General features: G+C 35.9%; 1 long non-coding RNA gene across 3 annotated transcripts in view; it reads left to right on the top strand.

Annotated features, from left to right (window-relative positions):
* LOC106801007 (uncharacterized) overlaps nucleotides 1–18,985 on the top strand; it is a 56,219-nt gene extending 37,234 nt beyond the window's left edge. For all 3 annotated transcript variants that reach the window (XR_015554385.1, XR_015554382.1, XR_015554386.1), the window contains 2 exons: nucleotides 14,316–14,392; nucleotides 18,778–18,985. This is a non-coding gene — a long non-coding RNA (uncharacterized LOC106801007). The remainder of the gene's footprint in view (nucleotides 1–14,315; nucleotides 14,393–18,777) is intronic.
* Nucleotides 18,986–22,223: the final 3,238 nt, after the last annotated feature.

Raw genomic sequence — 22,223 nt, 5'->3', positions numbered from 1 at the left:
GCTTGAAAAAAAATCTGTCAAAATATATGGCATGCAGTTAACTCAGTGCTCAGAGGGAAACAGAGCTTTAAATGCCTATATTAGAAAAGAAAAAAAAAGTGTCAAATCAACAATCTAAGCTTTTACCTAAAGAAAGTAAAACAAAAGGAGCAAATAACTCAAAGCAAGCAGAAAGAAGAAAATGATCAACATCAAAGTCAAACATCAATGAAATAGAAAACAGAAAAACAATATAGAAAACCAGTAGAACGAAAGGTTACTTCTTAAAACAACAAAATTTATTTTTGATCAACAAAATTCATAAACTTTTAGCTATTCTGATCAAGAAAGAAAAAGAGAAAAGACACAAATTACCAAAATTAGGAATGAAAGATAGGACATGATTACTAACCCTATAGAGATTAAAAGTGTTTTAAGAGAATATTATAAATGACTTTTCACCAACAAATTAGACAACTTAAATGGACAAATTACTAGAGAGATGCACATTAACAAAACTGACTCAAGAGAATGTAGAAAAGCTGAATAGAACAATAACAAGCAAAGAAAATGATTTGGTAATTAAAAATCTTCTCACAAGGGAAAGCCCAGGCCCAGATGGTTTCACTGGTGAATTCTATCTAAAATTTAAGGAAGAAAGATTGCCAATCCTACAAAAATGTTTTCAGAAAATAAAGGAGGAAGAAATAGTTCCCAGTGGATTTTATGAGACCAATATTACGATATCAAAATCAGTCAAACATATCACAAGGAAAGAAAATTGCAGACCAATTATTTTTCATGAATGTATACACAAAATTTGTTAATGAAATACTAGGAAACTGAATCTAGCAGTGTTTGAAAAGGATTATACACTATGTTCCACAAATGCAAGGGTAGTTTAGAACCACAAAATCAATTAATGTAATATACTATATTAATCAAATAAATAACAAAGAAATATTCAGAGAAATAATGGCTGAAAACTTCCCTAACCTGGGGAAAGACGCAGACATCCAGATCCAGGAAGCCCAAAAAGTACCACATCAGATAACTTCAAAGAGACTCATTGTAATTGTCAAAAGTTAAAGACAAAGGAAGAATCTTAAAAGCAGCAAGAGAAAAGCAACTTATTATGTACAAGGGAACTCCCATAAGACTATAAGCAGATTTTTCAGCAGAAACCTTGTATGCCAGAAGGGAGTGGGATGATATATCCAAAGTGTTGAAAGAAAAGAGCTGCCAACCAAGAATTCTCTACTCAGCAAAGTTATTCTTCAAGTGAAGGAGAGGTTAAGAGTTTTCCAAACAAACAAAAGCTAAAGGAGTTTATCACCACTAGACCATGGTGATGGCCTTACAAGAAATGTTAAAGGGAGTTCTTCAAGCTGAAATGTAAGGATGCTAATTAAAGGTAAATATATAGTTAAATTCAGAATTAAAAAAAAATTTATTGAGGTCATAATAGTTTATAACATTGTGAAATTTCAGTTATACTTTATTATTTGTCAGTAACCATATAAATATGCCCCTTTATGCCCACCCCCGAACGCTCATCCCCTCTGGTAACCACTAATCTGTTCTTTTTGTCCATGTGTTAGTTTATTTTCCACGTACGAGTGAAATCGTACGGTGTTTTTCTGTCTCTGTCTGGCTTATTTTGCTTGACATAATACCCTCAAGGTCCATCCATGTTGTTGTGAATGGGACAATTTTGTCTTTTTCTATGGCTGAGTAGTATTCCATTGTATATATATGCCACATCTTCTTTATCTACTCATCAGTTGGTGGGCACTTGGGTTGCTTCCACTTCTTGGCTATTGTGAGTAATGCTGCAATGAACATAGGGGTACATAAGTCTCTTTGAATTGTTGATTTCAAGTTCTTTGGATAAATACACAGTAGTGGGATAGCTGGGTCGTATGGTATTTCTATTCTTAATTTTTTGAGAAGTCTCCATACTGTTTTCCATAGTGGCTACATCAGTTTGCATACCCACCAGCAGTGTATAAGGGTTCCCTTTTCTCCACATCCTCTCCAACATTTGTTATTTTTTGTCTTGGTGATTATAGCCATTCTAATGGGTGTAAGGTGATATCTTAGTGTAGTTTTGATTTGCATTTCCCTGATGATTAGTGATGTTGAACATCTTTTTATGTGCCTATTGACCATCTGAATATCTTCTTTGGAGAAATGTCTGTTCATATCCTCTGCCCATTTTTTGATTGGTTTGTTTGTTTTGTTGTTGTTGAGTTTTGTGAGTTCTTTATATATTTTGGAGATTAACCCCTTGTCAGATATATGATTTGCAAATATTTTCTCCCAGTTGGTGGGTTGTTTTTTCATTTTGTTCCTGGTTTCCTTTGCCTTACATCTTTAGTCTGATGAAGTCCCACTTGTTTATTTTTTCTTTTGTTTCCCTTGCCTGAGTAGACATAGTATTGGAAAAGATTCTTCTAAGACCAATATCAAAGAATGTACTGCCTATATATTCTTCTAGGAATTTTATGGTTTCAGCTCTTAGCTTCAAGTCTTTGATCCATTGTGAGTTAATTTTTGTGTACGGTGTAAGATAATGGTCTACTTTCATTCTTTTGCATGTGGCTTTCCAGTTTTCCCAACACCATTTGTTGAAGGGACTTTCTTTTCTCCATTATATTGTCTTAGCTCCTTTGTCAAAGATTAGCTGTCTGTAGATGTGTGGTTTTATTTCTGGGCTTTCAATTCCATTCCATTGATCTGTGTGTCTGTTTTTGTACTAGTACCATGCGATTTTGATTACTATAGCTTTGTAGTATATTTTGAGATCAGGGATTGTGATGCCTCCAGCTTTGTTCTTTTTTCGCAGGATTGCTTTAGCTGTTCAGTGTATTTTGTTGCCCCATATGAATTTTAGGATTCTTTTTTCTATTTCCATGAAGAATGTCATTGGGATTCTGATTGGGATTGCATTCAATCTGTAGATTGCTTTAGCTAATATGGACATTTTAACTATATTTATTCTTCCAATCCATGTGCATGGAATATCTTTCCATTTCTTTATGTCATCATCGATTTCTTTCAATAATGTCTTATAGTTTTCATTGTATAGGTCTTTCACTTCCTTGGTTAAATTTATTCCTAGATATTTTATTCTTTTTGTTGAGACTGTAAATGGGATTGTATTCTTGAGTTGTCTTTCTATTAGTTCATTATTAGAGTATAGAAATGCAAGTGATTTTTGTAAGTTGATTTTGTACCCTGCAACCTTTACTGTAGTTGTTGGTTATTTCTAATAGTTTTCCAATGGATTCTTTAGGGTTTTCTATATATAAAATCATGTCATCTGCAAACAGCAAGAGTTTCACTTCTTCATTCCCTATTTGAATTCCTTTTATTTCTTTTTCTTGCCTAATCACTCTGGCCAAAACCTCCAGTACTATGTTTAATAAGAGTGGCATGAGTGGGCACCCTTGTCTTGTTCCTTTCTCAGAGGGATGGCCCTCAGGTTTTCCACATTGAGTATGATGTTGGCTGTGGGTTTGTCATATATGGCCGTTATTGTGTTGACATGCTTTCCTTCTATACCCATTTTATTGAGAGTTTTTACCATAAGTGGATGTTGGATCTTGTCAAATGCTTTCTCTAAATCTATTGAGATGATCATGTGGTTTTTGTCCCTCATTTTGTAATGTGGTGTATCACATTTGCGGATGTTGAACAATCCCTGCATCCCTGGTATAAATCCCACTTGATCATGGTGTATGATCCTTTTAATGTATTGCTTTGTTCGGTTTGCCAATATTTTCTTGAGGATTTTTGCATCTATGTTCATCAACAATATTGGCCTGTAATTTTCCTTCTTTGTGTTGTCCTTGTCTGGCTTTAGGATCAGGGTGACGTTGGCCTCATAAAATATGTTAGGAAGTGTTCCATCTTCTTCAACTTTTTGGAATAGTTTGAGAAGGATGGGATTTTAAATCTTCTTTGAATGTTTAGTAAAATTCTCTGGAGAAGCCATCTGGTCCTGGACTTTTGTTTTTTGGAAGGTTTTTGATTACTATTTCAATCTCTTTACTTGTGATTGGTCTATTCAGATTCTCTGTTTCTTCTTGATTCAGTTTTGGGAGGTTGCATGAGTCTAAGAATTTATTCATTTCTTCTAGATTGTCCATTTGTTGGCATATGGTTTTCATAGTGTTCTCTTTTAATCCTTTGTATTTCTCTGGTATCTGTTGTGATTTCTCCTCTTTCATTTATAATTTTATTTATTTGAGCCTTCTTTCTTTTTTTCTTAGTGAGTCTGTCTAAGGGTTTTGTCAATTTTGTTTATCTTCTCAAAGAAACAGCTCTTAGTTTCATTGATCCTTTTTGCTGTTTTTTTGTTTGTTTGTTTCAATTTCATTTATTTCTGCTCTAATTTTTATTATTTCCCTCCTTCTGCTGACTTTGGGCTTTGTTTGTTCTTCTTTTTATAATTCTGTTAGGTGTTGTTTGGCGTAGTTTAAGATTGCTTATTTGAGATTTTTCTTATTTGTTAAGGTGGGCCTCTGTGCTATGAATTTCTCTCTTAGGACCACTTTTGCTGCATCCCATATGAGTTGGTATGGTGTATTTTCATCTTAATTTGTCTCAAGATATTTTTGATTACTCTTTTAATTTCTTCAGTGATCCATTGGTTGTTCAGTAGCATGTCATTTGGTCTCCACATATTTGTCACTTGCCGAGCTTTCTTCTTGTAGTTGATTTCTAGTTTCATAGCATTATGGTTGGAAAAGATGCTTGATATGATTTCAATCTTCTTAAATTTATTGAGGCTTGCCTTGTTTCCCAACATATGGTCTATCCTTGAGAATGTTCCATGTGCACTTGTGAAGAATGTGTATTCTACTATTTTTGGACAGAGTGTTCTATATATATCTATTAAGTCCATCTGGTCTAGTTTTTCATTTAATTACACTATTTCCTTGTTGACATTCTGTCTGGATGATCTATCCATTGATGTAAGTAGGATGTTAAGGTCCCCTACTGTTGTGTTGTTGTTAGTATCTCCTTTTAGGTTTGTTAATATTTGCTTTATATACTTTGGTGCTCCTGTGTTGGGTGCATATATATTTGTAAGTGATATGTCTTCTTGATGGAAAGTCCCTTTTATCATTCTATATTGCTCCTCTTTGTCTCTCATTACCTGTTTTATCTTGAAGCCCACTTTGTCTAAAATAAATATGGCAACACCTGCTTTCTTTTGTTTGCCATTAGCTTGGAGTATTGTCTTCCATCCTTTCACTCTGAGCCTGTGTTTGTTTTTAGAGCCGACATGTGTTTGCTGGAGGCAGCATATTATTGGGTCTTGTTTTTAATCCAACCCACCACTCTGTGTCTTTTGATTGGAGAATTTGATCCATTTATATTTAGGGTGATTTTTGATACATGAGGGCTTAATGCTACCATTGTATCACTCATTTTCCTGTTCTTCTGTATTTCCTTTGTTTCTTGTTCCGTGTATTTCAGACTACCTGTTCAGTTTGGTAGTTCTCTATGGTGGTTTTCTCAGTTTTCTTTTTATTTATCATTTGTGTCTCCGTTCTCATTATTTGTTTAGTGGTTACCATGAGGTTTGTATAAAAAAATCTCATAGATGAGACAGTCCATTTTCTGATATCCTCTTATTCCTTTAGTCTAAGCCGATTATATCACTTCCCTCTTCCTCTTCTAAGTTATTGTCACAACTTATTCCATCTTGTGTTGTGAGTTTGTGATTAAAGTGACAAGATTATAATTATTTTTGATGTTTTCCTTCCCTTTATCTTTAATGTTTTAATTAAGTGTTTGCTAGCCTGTTCTGATAGAGAGCTGAAATTTTCTGATTTTTTTCTGCCCACTTATGTCCTCGCTCAAGGCTTTGTAAACCCTTTCTTTTTTATTTTCCCCCCGGCTATGAGGGCCTTCTTGATCATTTCTTGTAGAGGGGGTCTTGTGGTAATGAACTCCCTTAGCCTTTGTTTATCTGGGAAAGTTTGTATTTCTCCATCATATCTGAAGGATATTTTTGCTGGACAGAGTATTCTTGGCTGAAAGTTTTCATCTTTCAGTATTTTGAATATATCATTCCACTGTCTCATAGCCTGTAAAGTTTCTGCTGAGAAATCCACTGAAAGCCTAATAGGGGTTCCTTTATAAGTTATTTTTTTCCACGTTGTTGCCCTTAATATTTTTTCTTTGTCATTGACTTTTGCAAGTTTTACTACTATATGCCTTGGAGAAAGTCTTTTTGCATTGATATAATGAGGAGTTCTGTTGGCTTCATGTACTTGTAAGTCCAGATCTTTCCCCAGGCTTGGGAAGTTCTCAGCTATTATTTCTTTGAATAAGCTTTCTGCTCCATTCTCCCACGCTTCTCCCTCTGGAATACATATAATTCTTATGTTGCATTTCCTAATTAAGTCAGATATTTCTCGGAGAATTTCTTCATTTCCTTTTAGTCTTAGTTCTCTCTCCTCCTCCATCTGAAGCATTTCTATATTTTTGCCCCCTAGATTGCAAATTCTGTTGTCCATAATATCAGCTCTGTTATTCAGAGAGTCCAGATTTATTTATTTCATCCATTGTGTTTTTCATCTCCAACACATTGGAGATGGTTGGTTGGTTTTTCTTTACAGTTTCCATCTCTTTTATGAAAAATTCCCTCTGTTCATTAATTTTGTTCCTGATTTCATTGAACTGTCTATCTGAATTTTCTTGTAACTCATTGAGTTTTTTTATGATAGCTATTTTGAATTCTCTGTCATTTAGATTGTAAATTTATGTGCCTTCAGGATTGATTTCTGGATGCTTGTCATTTTCCTTCTGGTCTGGAGTATTAATATATTTCTTCATACTGCTTGGTGGTGTGGATTTGTGCCTTCGCATAGTGATAGTATCTGGTCACAGATTCCACCTGCTGCCCCTGGAGATGGTCAGGAGCTGTGTATTCTGAGCCTGCCGCAATCCCTGGCATCTGTGCCTAACCTTTGGAATCTATGCTGATAGATCCTGTCTGCGATTGCTGGCTGTGTGGCTCAAAGCTGCTGCTTTTCTAATATATGCTCGGGCATTCTGGCCAACTGGCTGACCTTGTGCACCAGGCAGGGGGAGGGCTGCTTTCTTTCGCGTGCACAATCCTGGGGGTATTCTTGCTCTGCTCTCGCTATCTGCTTTCCTGGGGTGCTGGCCTGGTGAAGACACCCACCTAATAGCTTAGCCTCCTCTGTGTGGAGCTTTCCCACGGGCTGTGAGGGAATGTGGAGAGAGAAAGCATTCCCACAGAAAGCTGCTCCTCTACCCTCTTTTCTCAGAGCCACACAGTTCCACACCCTGGGTCGTTACCAGGGAGGGAGAGAAAATCTCCTTACCTCCTTCCACTTCTGCCAGGGGATCCAGCACCTCCACCTTCAGGCATATGGCTGCATGGGTCTCTCAGACGTCTTTTGTGTTGTGTGAATGTTTTCTGTTGGTTTATGAATGTCTTTTTTGTTGTATCTTAAGGGGGAGAGTCTAAGGGAAGAGCTCATTCCGCCATGATGCTGATGCTACTTTCCAGAAATTTTTAATATTGTAATTGTGGTGGGTAAATCTCTAGAACTCTAGTATAAAAGTTAAAAGACAAACATATTAAAAATGACTATAACTACAATAATTTATTAATGGATACACAATATAAAAAGATGTAAATTGTGAAATCAAATACATAAAATGTGGGAGGAGGAGTGTAAAAATGTAGAGCTTTTGTATGCATTCAAAAATAAATTTTCTGCTTAAAATAGACTCTTATAACCATAAGATGTTTTATGTAAGCCTCATGGTAATCACAAAGCAAAAACATATAGTAGGGGCTGGCCTGGTGGTGTAGTGGTTATGTTTGTGCATTCCTGCTTCAGCGGCCTGGGGTTTGCTGGTTCGGATCCTGGGCGTGGACCTATTCACCACACATGAGGCCATGTTGAGGCAGTGTCCCACATAGAGCAACTAGAAGGACCTACAACTAGGATATACAACTACATACTGGGGCTTTGGGGAGAAAAGAGGAAGATTGGCAACAGATGTTAGCTCAGGGCCAATCTTCCTCAAAAAAAACAAAACAAAACAAAACATATAGTAGATACACAAAAGATAAAGAGAAAAGAATCAAAGAATACCACTCCATAAAATCAATAAATCACAAAGGAAGAGATCAAGAGAGGAAGAAAGGAACAAAGGAACTACAAACAGCCAGAAAACAATAAACAAAATGGCGATAGCAAATCCATACCTATTAATAATTATTTTAAATGTAAATGGACTAAATTCTCAAGTCAAAAGACATAGAGTGGTTGAATGGATATTAAAAAAAGACCCAACTATATTCTGCCTACACTAGGTTCATTTAAGTTTTAAGGACACACATAGACTGAAAATAAAGGGATAAAAAACGATATTCCAAGCAAATGGAAACCAAATGAAAGCAAGGATATCTATACTTATATCAGACAGAATAGACTTGAAGACAAAAACTGTAACAAGAGACAAAAAGGTCATTGTACAATGATAAAGGGGTCAATTCATCAAGGGAATATAACAATTATAAGTACCTATGCACCTACCATCAGAGCACCTAAATATATAAAGAATTATTAATAGGGCTGGCCCCATGGCGTAGCAGTTAAGTGCGTGTGCTCCACTGCTGGTGGCCCAGGTTTGGATGCTGGGTGCACACCAACACACTTATATACTGTGTCAAAGCTTGTCAGGCTGTGCTGTGGTAGTGTCCCACATAAAGTGGAGGAAGATCAGCGTGGATGTTAGCTCAGGGCCAGTCTTCCTCAGCAAAAAGAGGAGGATTGGCATGGATGTTAGCTCAGGGCTGATCTTCCTCACAATAAAAAAAAAAAAGAATTATTAATAGATCTGAAGGGAGAAATAGACAGCAATACCATATAGTAGGGGACTTCAGTACCCAACTATCAGCAATGGATAGATCATCTAGACAGAAAATCAATAAGAAAATATCAGACTTAAACTACACATTAGAGGAGATGGACCTTGCAGAGAGATACAGAACATTCCATCCAACAGCAGTGAAATATATGTTCTTCTCAAGCACCCATGGAACATTCTCCAGGATAGATCATATGTTAGGCCACAAAACAAGTCAATAAATTTAAGAAGGCTGAAATAATATCAAGCATCTTTTCCAACCACGATGGTATGAAATTAAAAATCAATTATAAGAGGAAAACTGGAAATTCAAATATGTGGTGATTAAACAACATGCTCCTGAACAACTAAAGAATCAAAGAAGAAATCACAAGGGAAATCAAAAAATATTGTGAGACAAATGGAAATAGAAATGCAACATAACAAAACTTATGGGATGCAGCAAAAGTAGTCCTAAGAGGGAAATTCATAGCAGTAAATGCCCATTTTAAGAAAAAAGATCTTAAATAAACAGCCTAATTTCACACCCCAAGGAACTAAAACAAGAAGAAAAAACTAAGCCCAAACTTAGTAGAAGGAAGGAAATGACAATGATCAGAGTGGAAATAAATGACATAGAAACTAGAAAGACGATAGAAAAGATGAGTAAAACTAAGAGCTAGTTTATTGAAAAGCAAAACAAAATTGACAAACTTCAGCTAGACTAAGTAAAAAAAGATAAGACTCAAATAAAATCAGAAGTGAAAAAGGAGACATTACAACTGATAACACAAAAATACTAATGATCATAAGAAACTACTATGAACAATGATACGCTAACAAATAGAAAACCTAGAAGAAATGGATAAATTCCTAGAAACATACAACCTACCAGGACTGAATCATGAAGAAATAGAAAATCTGAACAGATCAGTTACTAGTAGGGAGATGAATTAGTAATCAAAAACCTCTCCACAAAGCAAAGTGCAGGACCAGATGGCTTCACTGGCAAATTCTACTAAACATTTAAAGAAGAATTAATGCCAGTCCTTCTCAAACTCTTCCAAAAGAGAAAAGAGAAGGGAACTCTTCCAAATTCATCTTAAGGGGCCATCATTACCCTAATAGCAAAGCCAGATAAGGACACTACAAAAAAGAAAATTATAGGCCAATATCCCCAATAAATATAGATGCAAAAATTCTTGGCAAAATATTAGCAAACCAAATTCAACAGTACGTTGAAAAGATCATACACCATGATCTAGTGGAATTTATTCCTGGAATACAAGGTTGGTTCAACATCTGGAAATCAATCAACATGATACACCACATTAACAAAATGAAGAATAAAAATCATATGATCATCTTAATAGATGCAGGAAAAGCATTTGACCAAATTCAACATCCAAATTCAACATCCTTTCATGATAAAAATTCTCAATAAGTTGGCTATAAAAGGAACCTATTTCATCATAATAAAGGCCATATATGAAAAGCTCATAGCTAACATCATCTTAATCGTCAAGGGCTGAAAGCTTTTCCTCTAAGAGCAGGAACAAGACAAAGATGCCTACTCTTGCCACTTTTATTCAACATAGTACTGGAAGTCCTAGCCCAAGCAGTTGGGCAAGAAAAAGAAATAAAAGGCATCCAAATTGGAAAGGAAAAATTAAAACTGTCTCTATTTGCAGATGACATGATATTATATATAGAAATCCTAAGGACTCGACCAACAAACTGTTAGAACTAATAAATGAATTCAGTAAAGTTGCAGGTTACAAAATCAATATGCAAAATCAGTTGCATTTCTATATGCTAACAATAAACTTGAAAAGAGAAATTAAGAAAACAATCCCATTCACTATAGCATCAAATAGAATAAAATACTTAGGAATAAATTTAACCAAGGAGGTGAAAGACCTATACACTGAAAACTATAAGACATTGATGAAAGAATTTGAAGAAGACACAAATAAATGGAAAGATATTCTGTGCTTGTAGATTGAAAGAATTAATATTGGTAAAATGTTTGTACTACCCAAAGAAATCTATAAATTCACTGCAATCCCTATCAAAATTCCATTGGCATTTTTCACAGAAATACAAAAACAATTTTAAAATTTGTTTGGAACAAGAAAGACTCTGAATAGCCAAAGCAATCATGAGAAAGAAGAACAAAGCTGGGGGAATCACACTTCCTGACTTCAAACTATATTACAAAGCTATATTAATCAAAACAGTATGGTATTGACATAAAAACAGACACATAGATCAATGGAACAGAATAGACAGCCCAGAAATAAACCCTTGCATATACAGTAAATTAATTTTTGACAAGGGAGCCAAACATATACAATGGGAAAAGGATAGTCTCTTCAATAAATAGTGTTTGGAAAACTGGATGTCCACATGCAAACAAAGGAAAGTGGACCCCTATCTTACACCGTACACAAAAATTAACTCAAAATGAATTACAGACTTGTATGTAAGACATGAAACCATAAAATTCCTGTAAGAAAACATAGGAGGTAAGTTCCTTGACATTGGTCTTGGCAGTGATTTTTTAGATTTGATAGCAAAAGCAAAAATAAACAAGTGGGACTACATCAAACTAAAATGGTTTGCACAGCAAAAGAAACCATCAACAAAATGAAAAGGCAACCTACGGAATGGGAGAAAATATTTGCAAACCACATGTACAATAAAGGGCTAATATTCAATATATATAAGGAACTCATACAATTCAATAGCAAAAAAATCCCCAAATAACCTAATTAAAAAATGGGCAAAGAGGGTCTGGCCCTGTGGTGTAGTGGTTAAGTTTGTGCACTCTGCTTCGGTGGCCCAGGGTTTGCAGGTTTGGATCCCAGGCTCAGACCTATGCACCACTTATCAAGCCATGCTGTGGCAGGCATCCCACATATAAAGTAGAGGAAGATGGGCATGGATGTGAGCCCAGGGTCAATCTTCCTCGGCAAAAAGAGAAAGATCTGAATAGACATTTCTCCAAAGAATACATACAAATGGCCAAGAGGTACATGAAAAGTCTTATCACTAATCATCATAAAAGACTTATCACTAATCATCAGGGAAATGCAAATCAAAACCACAGTGAGATATCACCTCACACCTGTTAGAATGTCTCTTATCAGAAAGATAAGAGATAATAAATGTTGGCGAGGATGTGGAGAAAAGGGAACCCTTGTACACTGTTGGTGGGAATGTAAACTAGTACAGCCACTATGGAAAACAATATGGAAGTTCCTCAAGAAATTACAGATATATATACACACACACAATGGAATATTATTCGGCCTTAAAAAAGAAGGAAGTCTTTCCTTTTGTGACAATATGGATGAACCTGGAGGGCATTAGGCTAAGTAAAATAAGCCAGACAGAGAAAGATATATACTGCATGGTATCATTTATATGTAGAATCTGAAAAAAAAATTCAAACTCATAGAAACAGAAAGTAGAAAAGTAGTCGCCAGGGGCTGAGAGGTAGGGGAAATAGGAAGAGGTTGGTAAAAGGATACAGACTTTCAGTTATAATATGAATAAGGTCTAAGCATCTAATATAACTATAGTTGGTGTTACTGTATTCTGTAACTGAAGTTTGCTAAGAGAGTAGAACTTAACTCTTCTCACCAAAAAAACAAAAAGGTAAATCTGAGAGGAGATGGAAATGTTAATTAACTTGATGATGGGAATCTTTTCACAATGTATACACACATCAAATCATCATGTTGTACACTTTAAATCTCTTACAGTTTTTTCAATTATACTTCTATCATACTGAAGAAAAATATTGGCATATGGCTAGATGGACAGATCAATGAAATAGCACAGGAAAAAGTACATACAGGTTTGATATATGATAAAGGAGCCACTTCTTATCAGTAGGGGGAAATTGGCTTATTTAAGAAATAGCATTGATACAACTAGCTATCTAGAAAAAAAAATAAAGCTGGATCCATACTTCAACCTTATATTAGGATAGATTCCAGATGGATCAAAGATTAAGTGCAAAGAAATGAAACCATACAAGTATTGCAAGAAATCATTGGGAGATTTTTAAAATTTTAATCATGGAGGGGATGGCCTTTCTACATATGTTACAAAACCCAAAGCCATGAAATAAACATTAATAAATTATATCAAATACATATGTAGCATGAGCCAAAAGACCTAGCAGTCCCACCCCTAGATATATTCTCTAGAGAAACTCATGTGCTTTTACTCCATTATACCTGTACGGGGATGTCCATGGCAGTGTTGGTCATAATAGTGAAAAATGGAAAGAATTCAAATATCAATCAACAATAGAATAGACAAATAAATTATAGTATAAATGTGTAGTAAAGAATTTAACCTTGCCAAAAGAGAGATCTAGCCCTTGCCCTTGACTTCCCAGAGGTAATCTCTAAGCCCTTGGAATGTCATGCCTGATAATGTCTTTGTTTGTTTGGGGGCCTTGGATCGTGTGATTTAGCGTGAGTCTAGCCACACGAGATAGTCTAACACTGTGATTTAGGGTGGGGGCTTTGGGTCACTCCATATCAGCTGGACCTCTAGGGGGTCTAGAGATTGAGATCAGCCATGTGGGTAGTCAACCATGCCCATGTGACAGAGCCCTAATAAAAACTCTGAATACCAAGGCTTGGGTGAGCTTCCCTGGATAGCAATTCTCTATGCATATTGTCACACATCATTGCTGGGACCCCCAAATTTGCAATTGATGTCAGAAGTGAGAGTGGTGTTGGGAACCCTGGAATAACCTTACAATGGAATACATTGCAGTCGTAAAAAATATTAAGGAGTTCTTTGCTTACTGATTAGAAATGGCCTTCAAGTTATATACACAAAGAATGGTGTGTGAAATATGTTACCATTTATGGAAATAGGGGTGGCGGACTTATTAGCCTGTAAATACATACAAATATGTTTGGAAAGATACCCAAGAAATCTGTAACATTTGTTGTTGCCTTTGGAAAAGTTAGGTGGCTGCTTGACAAGAGTGGAAAGGAGACTTTTTACCTTTTAAATTTTGAACCCTGTGAATATAATCACTACTTAAAAATAAATAAATTTAGATAAAGAAAGTCCACGAGGGGCTGGCCTGGTGGCGCAAGCGGTTAAGTGCGCATGCTCCGCTGCGGCGGCCCGGGGTTCGCCAGTTCGGATCCCAGGCGCGCACCGACACACTGCTTGGCAAGCCATGCTGTAGCGGCATCCCATATAAAGTGGAGGAAGATGGGCACGGATGTTAGCCCAGGGCCAGTCTTCCTCAGCAAAAAAAAAAGAGGAGGATTGGCAGATGTTAGCATAGGGCTGATCTTCCTCACAAAAAAAAAAAAAAAAAGTCTATGTATCTCTATTTTATTGAAGCAATCATTAACATGTTTTTTATTTTGTTTTATTTTTAGGACAAAAGATGAAACATCAAGAAAAAGAAAGAGAAGAAAAAAAGGAGGAAACAACCACATGCTGTCACCTTTCCAAGGTATCGTGTACTTCAGTTTAAGGAGTTTATTTTATGGTACTTTTAGTAGTTGGTTTGCATTTTCACTGGTTGTCAAGATCACAGTTACAGTGTCCAATATGTTAAGGAAAAAATTATGTGTATAATCTTGCTTGTTGGTTACATACAAGGTAAATATACTTTAAAATTTATATTTATATTATCATCTCATAAATATCTCTATCAAGATTAGTAGAGCAGACCCACATACTTCGAAACATCAAGAAATGCCAATTGGATTCTTTACCTCTGTACCTTGAGAGAGATGACGTTGAGTACATGGTTGCATACTTTCAAATTTTATTTTTAAAAATACATAGTAACATAGTTTTATATGTTATTAGAGTCATTTAGTATAATTAAAATACAGAATTTCAAGTCCTTAGAAAAGGAATCTGTTGAAAATTTAAAAAATGTCCTATGACTCTCAAAGTAAATATGATCAAAATGACCAAATTTGTTTTCATCTTGTCTTCTATCTTGTGTGGAATAGTTAGGGCACTATCTGCTCTTCCAAATCAGGTGCTTATAATACATTTAGAAATTATTTTGACTTGCTAAATATGATGTCCAAACTTGAATACTTTGGTTCTGTATTTGTGTCTACATTTCTTTTTGTATTTGTCCACACTTTTCTATGGAACCCCTACAGCTTCAAAAAGGCAGAGACTTTTAGAAAAGAAATATTGCCATAGGGTACAAATTCTTTGGGTAATCCAGAGCAATGATTAACCTGTTTCAGATTAGTAGACCATGCAGGCCTCCCCAAAGGACATGATGGCATTTGAGTCAAAGCTTGAAGGATGAGTAAGTTTTATTAGGCAGAAAAATGGCAAAGAGTATTCCAGGCTGAGGGAAAAGCATTAACAAGGGCATATAGGAACAAAAGTTCATTTTCAATAAAGACATTGGCATTTGAAATTGGAGCATAAGGCAAGAGATGACATGTAGTAAGAATGGAGTCCAGAGAAGTAGTTTGGGGCTAGTTTGAATTTTATTCTGTAGATATTGGGAACATTTGAACATCTTAAAACAGAGGAATGGCATTCTCTGACCTTTGTTCTAGGAAGATATATCAATATTGGAATGATTTGGAAGGAAGAAACCTATAGGAAGCTATTGCAGCCTAGTGAGGAGGAGAAACATTAGTCTAGTCAATTATAGATCAGGCTAAAGACAATGATTATGGGGTTGAAAAGGAGAGAACAGATAGAAGAGATTTTGCAAAGGCAGAATCTATATGACCTGGTAACTGGATATGGAAAGTCTCGAAGATATAGTTTTATACAAATTCATTGGTTTAGTGGGAAAAGCATATTAAAGAAGCATCCTAAATGTTTTTTAATACTATGCACAAAGTTCTCTAATTTAAGGCAGTACTGTTGAAAGTTTTACAAGATGGATGATTCCTTTAAAATAAGTATGATTCAGATTGGTGGATTTCAGGTAGACCTGGCATGATACAAGTCTTCATACTCAGTGGAGGACTCTGCTAAGTCACAGGTAGGCAGTAGTGTTATAAATCAACCCACCTTCGTGTGATTAGTTTCCTTATATGCCACATAATCAACTAGTTAAATTGTAGAAGGGGAAGAATCTGGGTAATGCATAATTAAACCTTATCAAGTTAGATAATTAAAGTTTGACAGATAAAGGGTTGAAATATAGAGGGTCTATTTCCTAGGAAAAAGGGAATAAGGGTATTTCTGACAGTATTTATAAAGTTAAATATCTCAAAATAAACTCTGCATATAAAAAGGTATTTTTATAGTTCCTCTGTAGTCCATAAAACATTTCCTTTATGTTTAGTACACACTTCAACTGAAAAGTTCTAAACAATTATTACACTGCAAATGTATTTTGAAGTAAATTGAAGGTAAAAGGATTCATTTTTCTGAAAAATTTTCTTAGAGGCCACAATCTCATGTCTAAGGCAAGCATTCTGTCATAAATTTTTTCATTAGGATGGGGCACTCCATTGTATAACTGAAAGGCTGAAATTTGCTACCCATTTGACCAACTATTATAAGGATTTTGATAATTACATATGACTTTTCTTCTTTTAAAATCTCCAGCACATAACGGTCTCACAAAATCTCAGTGGTAAATCAGTGGATGTCATCTCAAAAAATAAAAAATAAAGCTTTTAACCTCTCAGTGCTTAGTATTGATAAAATGCAAACCTGACTCCCCTCCCGTCTTCCTCATCTCAGTAAATTTACAACCCAAGCATGATCTGGAGAGCATTCTTGATTCTTCTTTCTTTCTCCCCATTCCCTTACCATTACACACACACATTCAATTAGTGACAGTTACTATAGGTTTGCTCTCTTGAAAGACCTTCCTTCCTTCTTAGCCTAAAGACTAAAAAGTCAATCTTCAAATTTCCAGCCTCCCTTGCAGCTAGGAATGAACATTTGGCACAATTTTGGCCAGAGATATGAAGGCAAAAATCTCTAAAATTTTTATAATGTTAAAAACATAATTCTCATAAAATAGATTGAGGGCATATGCCAGAGTTTTTTTTTTTTTTTTTAAAGATTTTATTTATTTATTTTTTTCCCCCCAAAGCCCCAGTAGATTGTTGTATGTCATAGCTGCACATCCTTTTAGTTGCTGTATGTGGGACGCGGCCTCAGCATGGTCAGAGAAGCGGTGCGTCGGTGTGCGCCCGGGATCCGAACCCATGCTGCCAGCAGCGGAGCGCGCGCACTTAACCGCTAAGCCACGGGGCCGGCCCATCCAGAGTTTTGTTTAACTCGTTAATAAGGGCACCAGCAGGATGACTGGTTCAAAAGATAATATTAAAAATTTGGATTTTTTTTATAGTGATTATGAGGTGGGATGGAAAAAAGGAATGCTGAGATAAGATTGGTAAATTAGATATAAACTGGTTCAAGTCCGACAGGGCAATAAAATGATGATCTTCAAGGTTATCCTTTCCACGGACAGAAAAGAAAATCATCACACTTCATCCCTTTTCTTTCAGTTAGCTTCTAGCTGTATAAAGTTATGTAGATGTGTGAGCTCTAATCCATAGTAAATACTGTATCAAAGTCACAGTTCCTGGAGAGTTGGATGCCTGCTAGGAAGCCTTCTTAAACAGTGCTGTAGTGTGATGTTAAAAGGTCATGTGGTCATCACCTTATTAACTTTATTTCCAAGTTTTGACTATTCATCTTACTAATCATATTAATGAACACTCTGAACTTTACTCAGAGTTTACTGTGAAGTTTACTCAGCTTCTGCCCATCCCCAGGTATAGCCTGGGCGGCCTGCAGGGGCAGGGTCTCTTCCCCTTTCCCATTGCACTGGACCCAGATAATGGGGTACTAGGGCAAAGCACCCTCTCACCCTCTGCCCAGCTGAGGTTGGGTCTGGCAGTCCAGGCAGCAGAGTTAACAGCAAGATGGCATCAGATACTACTGGGTAATGTTAGCTATGCTGAAGAATAAATATGCTTGTATGATAAACATCACACTGTAATATAGTAAGAATAAATAAAATTAAAATTCTGAAAAAGAGTAAAAAGGATAAAGAGACAATAGGCATTATCATTTAATATGTCCAAAGTTTTATATCCCATTATAAACTATTGTACTTCACTAAAATATGTGGTCAGTTGTGTAATGAAAGATAATTCTGTCAATTATATCCCAATAAAAAATAAAAAATTAAAAAATAGACAATATATGGTTAAACAAATAAAAGAATTAAAAAAAAGATAACTCTAAAATTTCACCTGGTAGTTGGCATTGGATTTTACTTTTGTGGAATTACAAACTCACTAATAAGCCTCACCCCTCACAAAGTGTATGCAAAACTAATATTAAGTACTTGATTGATTTGAAATAATTTCAGGTTGAAAGTTGCTGAACACTCTAACACTCAAAATAAGTATCCAAAATTTGCAAATCCAGGAAATTTACTATCGGTTATTTCCATTGCCATTCATTTCTACTCATTCTTTATAAATCCTTATTTGTGGGTTTTTTCCCATAGATGAGTAACCTAACTTGTATCATTTGAAACTTAGATTTTCATAGTTACACTTTGTTTTTCTCCCATTTTTCAAGCTGCAGGAAATGGAGTTGCTGAAATAAAGCTACTGTATATAAAACATTTATTTAATCTGATGTTAAAATTTGATGATTAATAGTACTATTAAAATTTTAATGACTATATTGTGAGTTTGAAGTAAAGCTCCAGTGTTAATTTAACGTACTTTTCAAGGTTTAATGTGCTCTCATCTCAACACAATGATGTCCAAAGTTTCTGTTTTCACTCTAAGTGTCAAGAAAGGCGTAAATATATATAGTATAGCGAGTAGCGAGTTTATTCTAATCAATTTTAATTTTTGTCTGCAGAGGGGCTGAAACCAGGCTAAACTTGTTGATTTCCAAAACTCAGTCTTTTGGTGTAAGGTGGCCAAATGAGGATGCAGAGCCCAGCGCTGTGAAAGCTACAGAAACATGGAAGAGCCCGGCGAATGGGGTGTCTTTCACACCATGTCCAGACTCCTGAAACCAGTCTTCGTATCCTCTGTAACCACACAATAAAGAGTTGGGAAATCGCGGTGTGTGAAAGTCCACATCCAATGCTTTAGAGCCTAAAGTACAAGCCAGTTGTGGCAATCTTAGGAAGCATACCCTGTATTCAGATATTCAGCAGGGAAGGAGGAGATTGAGTCTGCTTCTCTTAAATATTGTGCCTAATAATTGCGTCTAAAATACTTATTCCAAAGTCCTACACAAAGCAGAGGACTTACAGATGGCAGGAACAAAGTAAAGGCTTAACTACATACTTCTTATTTAGATCTTCTTCCCAGGTTTTATGTTTCTATTTCTTAGTAATGTCCTCCTCTTTCAACAAGTATGATCAGTTTTCATGATCTCAGTATTTGTTTTAGAGCATGATGTAACGTTCTTTTACTCTTGTGACTCCAGGTACACTGATTATAAGTTCCCAACCAAAAGTTTTCATCTCTAAAGATGATCACATTGTTTTATAAAATAAGAAAGGAGAAAGCAGTTCTCAGGTCAGCCTTTCATGTTGCCTCTTATGGTTTTGCACATCGTTGGGCTTTTTGCTCACTTGGGTTTATGGGTGAATGTGTATCCAATCTAACCGTGTGCTTGATAGTTGCCTTTCAAAGAAGCTCCTACTAGAACTGAAGGACAGAAGAGAGGGCCAGGTTTATTTTTTTGAATTGGAAGTTGAGGTACTGTTATGTTGTTATTCAGGCAAAACTAAAAGATTAAAAATAATGTTGAATACCGTTCTGTGCTGAAGTTAGAGTTTAAGATGTTTCTCATGTAACTGTAATATGGTGCTGTTACTGAATGCCATTCCTTAAAGGATTTTTTCCCAGTAATATTAACTCATAGTAAAATTATCATAAGATTGTACTGAAATTAAGCATCTTTATCTTTGATTACAAAGAGATTTAGTACATGACTATACATCATTTTCCCCCTGTATTGTCGTGAGCTCCTAGTATTTGTGTATCAAGAAAGTATTTCCTTGGGGCCAGCCCTGTGGCATAGCAGTTAAGTGCACGCGCTCCGCTTCCGTGGCCTGGCCCCGGGTTCGCAGGTTTGGGTCCTGGGCATGCACCGATGCACCACTTGTCAAGCCATGCTGTGGCAGTGTCCCATATAAAATAGAGGAAGATGGGCACGGATGTTAGCTCAGGGCCAATCTTCCTCAGCAAAAAGAGGAGGATTGGCATCGGATGTTAGCTCAGGGCTAATCTTCCTCCAAAGAAAAAAAGAAAGAAAGAATTTCCTGGGCAGGCCCAGTGGTGTAGTGGTTAAGTTCAGCGTGCTCCGCTTCAGCAGCCAGGGTTCGTGGGCCCAGATCCTGGGCGTGGACCTACACCACTTATCAAGCCATGCTGTGGTGGCGACCCACATACAAAATAGAGGAAAGATTGCATGGATATTAGCTCAGGGCCAATCTTCCTCAGCAAAAAAAAAAAAAAATTCCTTGTATTTGAATGGTGGCATTTCTAAAACATATCAGCAGAGGACACAGGTTTTTTGCTTTTGGGGTTTTTTTTTTTTTATTTTTGATTTATTGAAGAAATAAAGGCATTTTAGTTTATAAATTGTTTTATTTTTTCCAGGAAAGCTAATAATTCACAATTTTGGGATAACCTTCAAGAGGACAGAATAAAATATAGGCATTCAACATAAAAGTTATTTCAAAACTTTTTTAAAATTTCTAGTTTAATTAAAATAGTGAACATGCTCCCTGGAAGAGAGCATAACAGAAGTGGTAAGACTAGATGGAGGTCTAAAGTAGCACATCCCTTCTCTGCATTCTTTCCTAACTTCAAGCCTGGGTTTACCCATATGAGTAGTGTTTATAATAGGCCAAATTATTTTTAAAAACCTCACTTTTGAGAACTATAACACTTTACAGGATAAAAGTTAAATTTACCAAAAGAATCATGTAAAAATATTCCAGAAAAGCAAAGGTAGTTTTAATGGAGAGAATATAAAAGAAACTTTTAAAATATGTTCTAGTAGAAAAAACTGTGGACTGCAGTCAGGAGACCTGAATCCTCGTGCTGATATGTCCCCACCACGCTGATTTCCTCTCCATTTCCTTATCAGCACAGGCTGATGTACCAGGAAACTGATGAAGCTTAAGCCTCAGAATCCTGCCAAGGCCCAAGGAGGGTCCCTAGCACTGTCCTTACATGGTTTTACACTTTCATAACACCAGGGACAGAGGTCTTACTACAACATAAACGTGTCCTAGGGTGCCTGGCACTGGAAGTTAAGTGAGTATTAGAGGAGAAACAAGGTTTGAAATGTATGGAGTCAGAGAGTAGTCTATGGAAAATGTCAAATCATCAGATATGTAAAATTGTTAGCAGAGGATTCTGTTTTCATCAACATCTATCAAAATAAAGATTCTCTCCACAAACTTGATATACTTGATAATGCAGCTTATACAATTACAAATGCCCCATGCTTGTTTGTTTATGGGAATCATACAAAATAGAATTTATCAGAATCCCTTTTTGTGTAGGGCACAAACTTACAGCAGCGCTACAGCTAGCGTATCTGTGTATGAAGACATAGGTTTATTTTGCATCCTATCATTTTAAAAAACAAATTTTGATCAACCATGATAGAAGAAAGACTGAATTATCTTTCAATTCTCTATGTACAAAAAAAGATATTACAAAATCATCATACTATGAAGTAATAATCAAAGAAATACAGCTTCCCTCCAAAAAAGTACAAAAAATAATATAGAGATATGTCAAGAAGTTAATAAAAATAGAATGTTATTTTTCTGAATTTTATAATTTTGTGCTATTGCCAAGTTATGAAAGTTCTAATTTCTGTTATCATTCTAAACAAATGTTCACATATATAGTTCCTACTTTTGTATTCTTTTTCTTAGCAGGCCCTCCAAATTATACAAGTTGTAGGCCCCACAAAACCTAGCTCTGCCCCTACTCATTGTACAATGAAGGGGTTAAGGTATATCCAGGGATTAAAATGGAGTGGGAAGTCATGAAAATGATTTCATTCCTGAAATCATCATTAATACAGATAGTCCCATCATGTTTGGGTGAAATATCTACAAAACCAACAAACTTTTCTCTTAATAATGTTGACTTTCTACTGGCATAAATCCAGGGGGTTGTTATGCCAACAGTGTCTCTTCTATGCCTCACCAGAGATCTCCTCTCAAGTAGGAGACAATGAGGGAGAAAACACTGTCCTTCCACATGCAAAAGTCATGTTACCCCTCCAAGCTTCAGTTGTTTTGCTTTTACTCCTTTAAGCTT

The sequence above is a fragment of the Ceratotherium simum genome, chromosome 2, assembly GCF_057802395.1.
Source record: "Ceratotherium simum simum isolate JZ-2026a chromosome 2, ASM5780239v1, whole genome shotgun sequence".
NCBI lineage: Eukaryota > Metazoa > Chordata > Mammalia > Perissodactyla > Rhinocerotidae > Ceratotherium > Ceratotherium simum.
The sequence above is the reverse complement of the archived record's forward strand: the minus strand, read 5'-3'. Positions and strand labels throughout refer to the sequence as shown.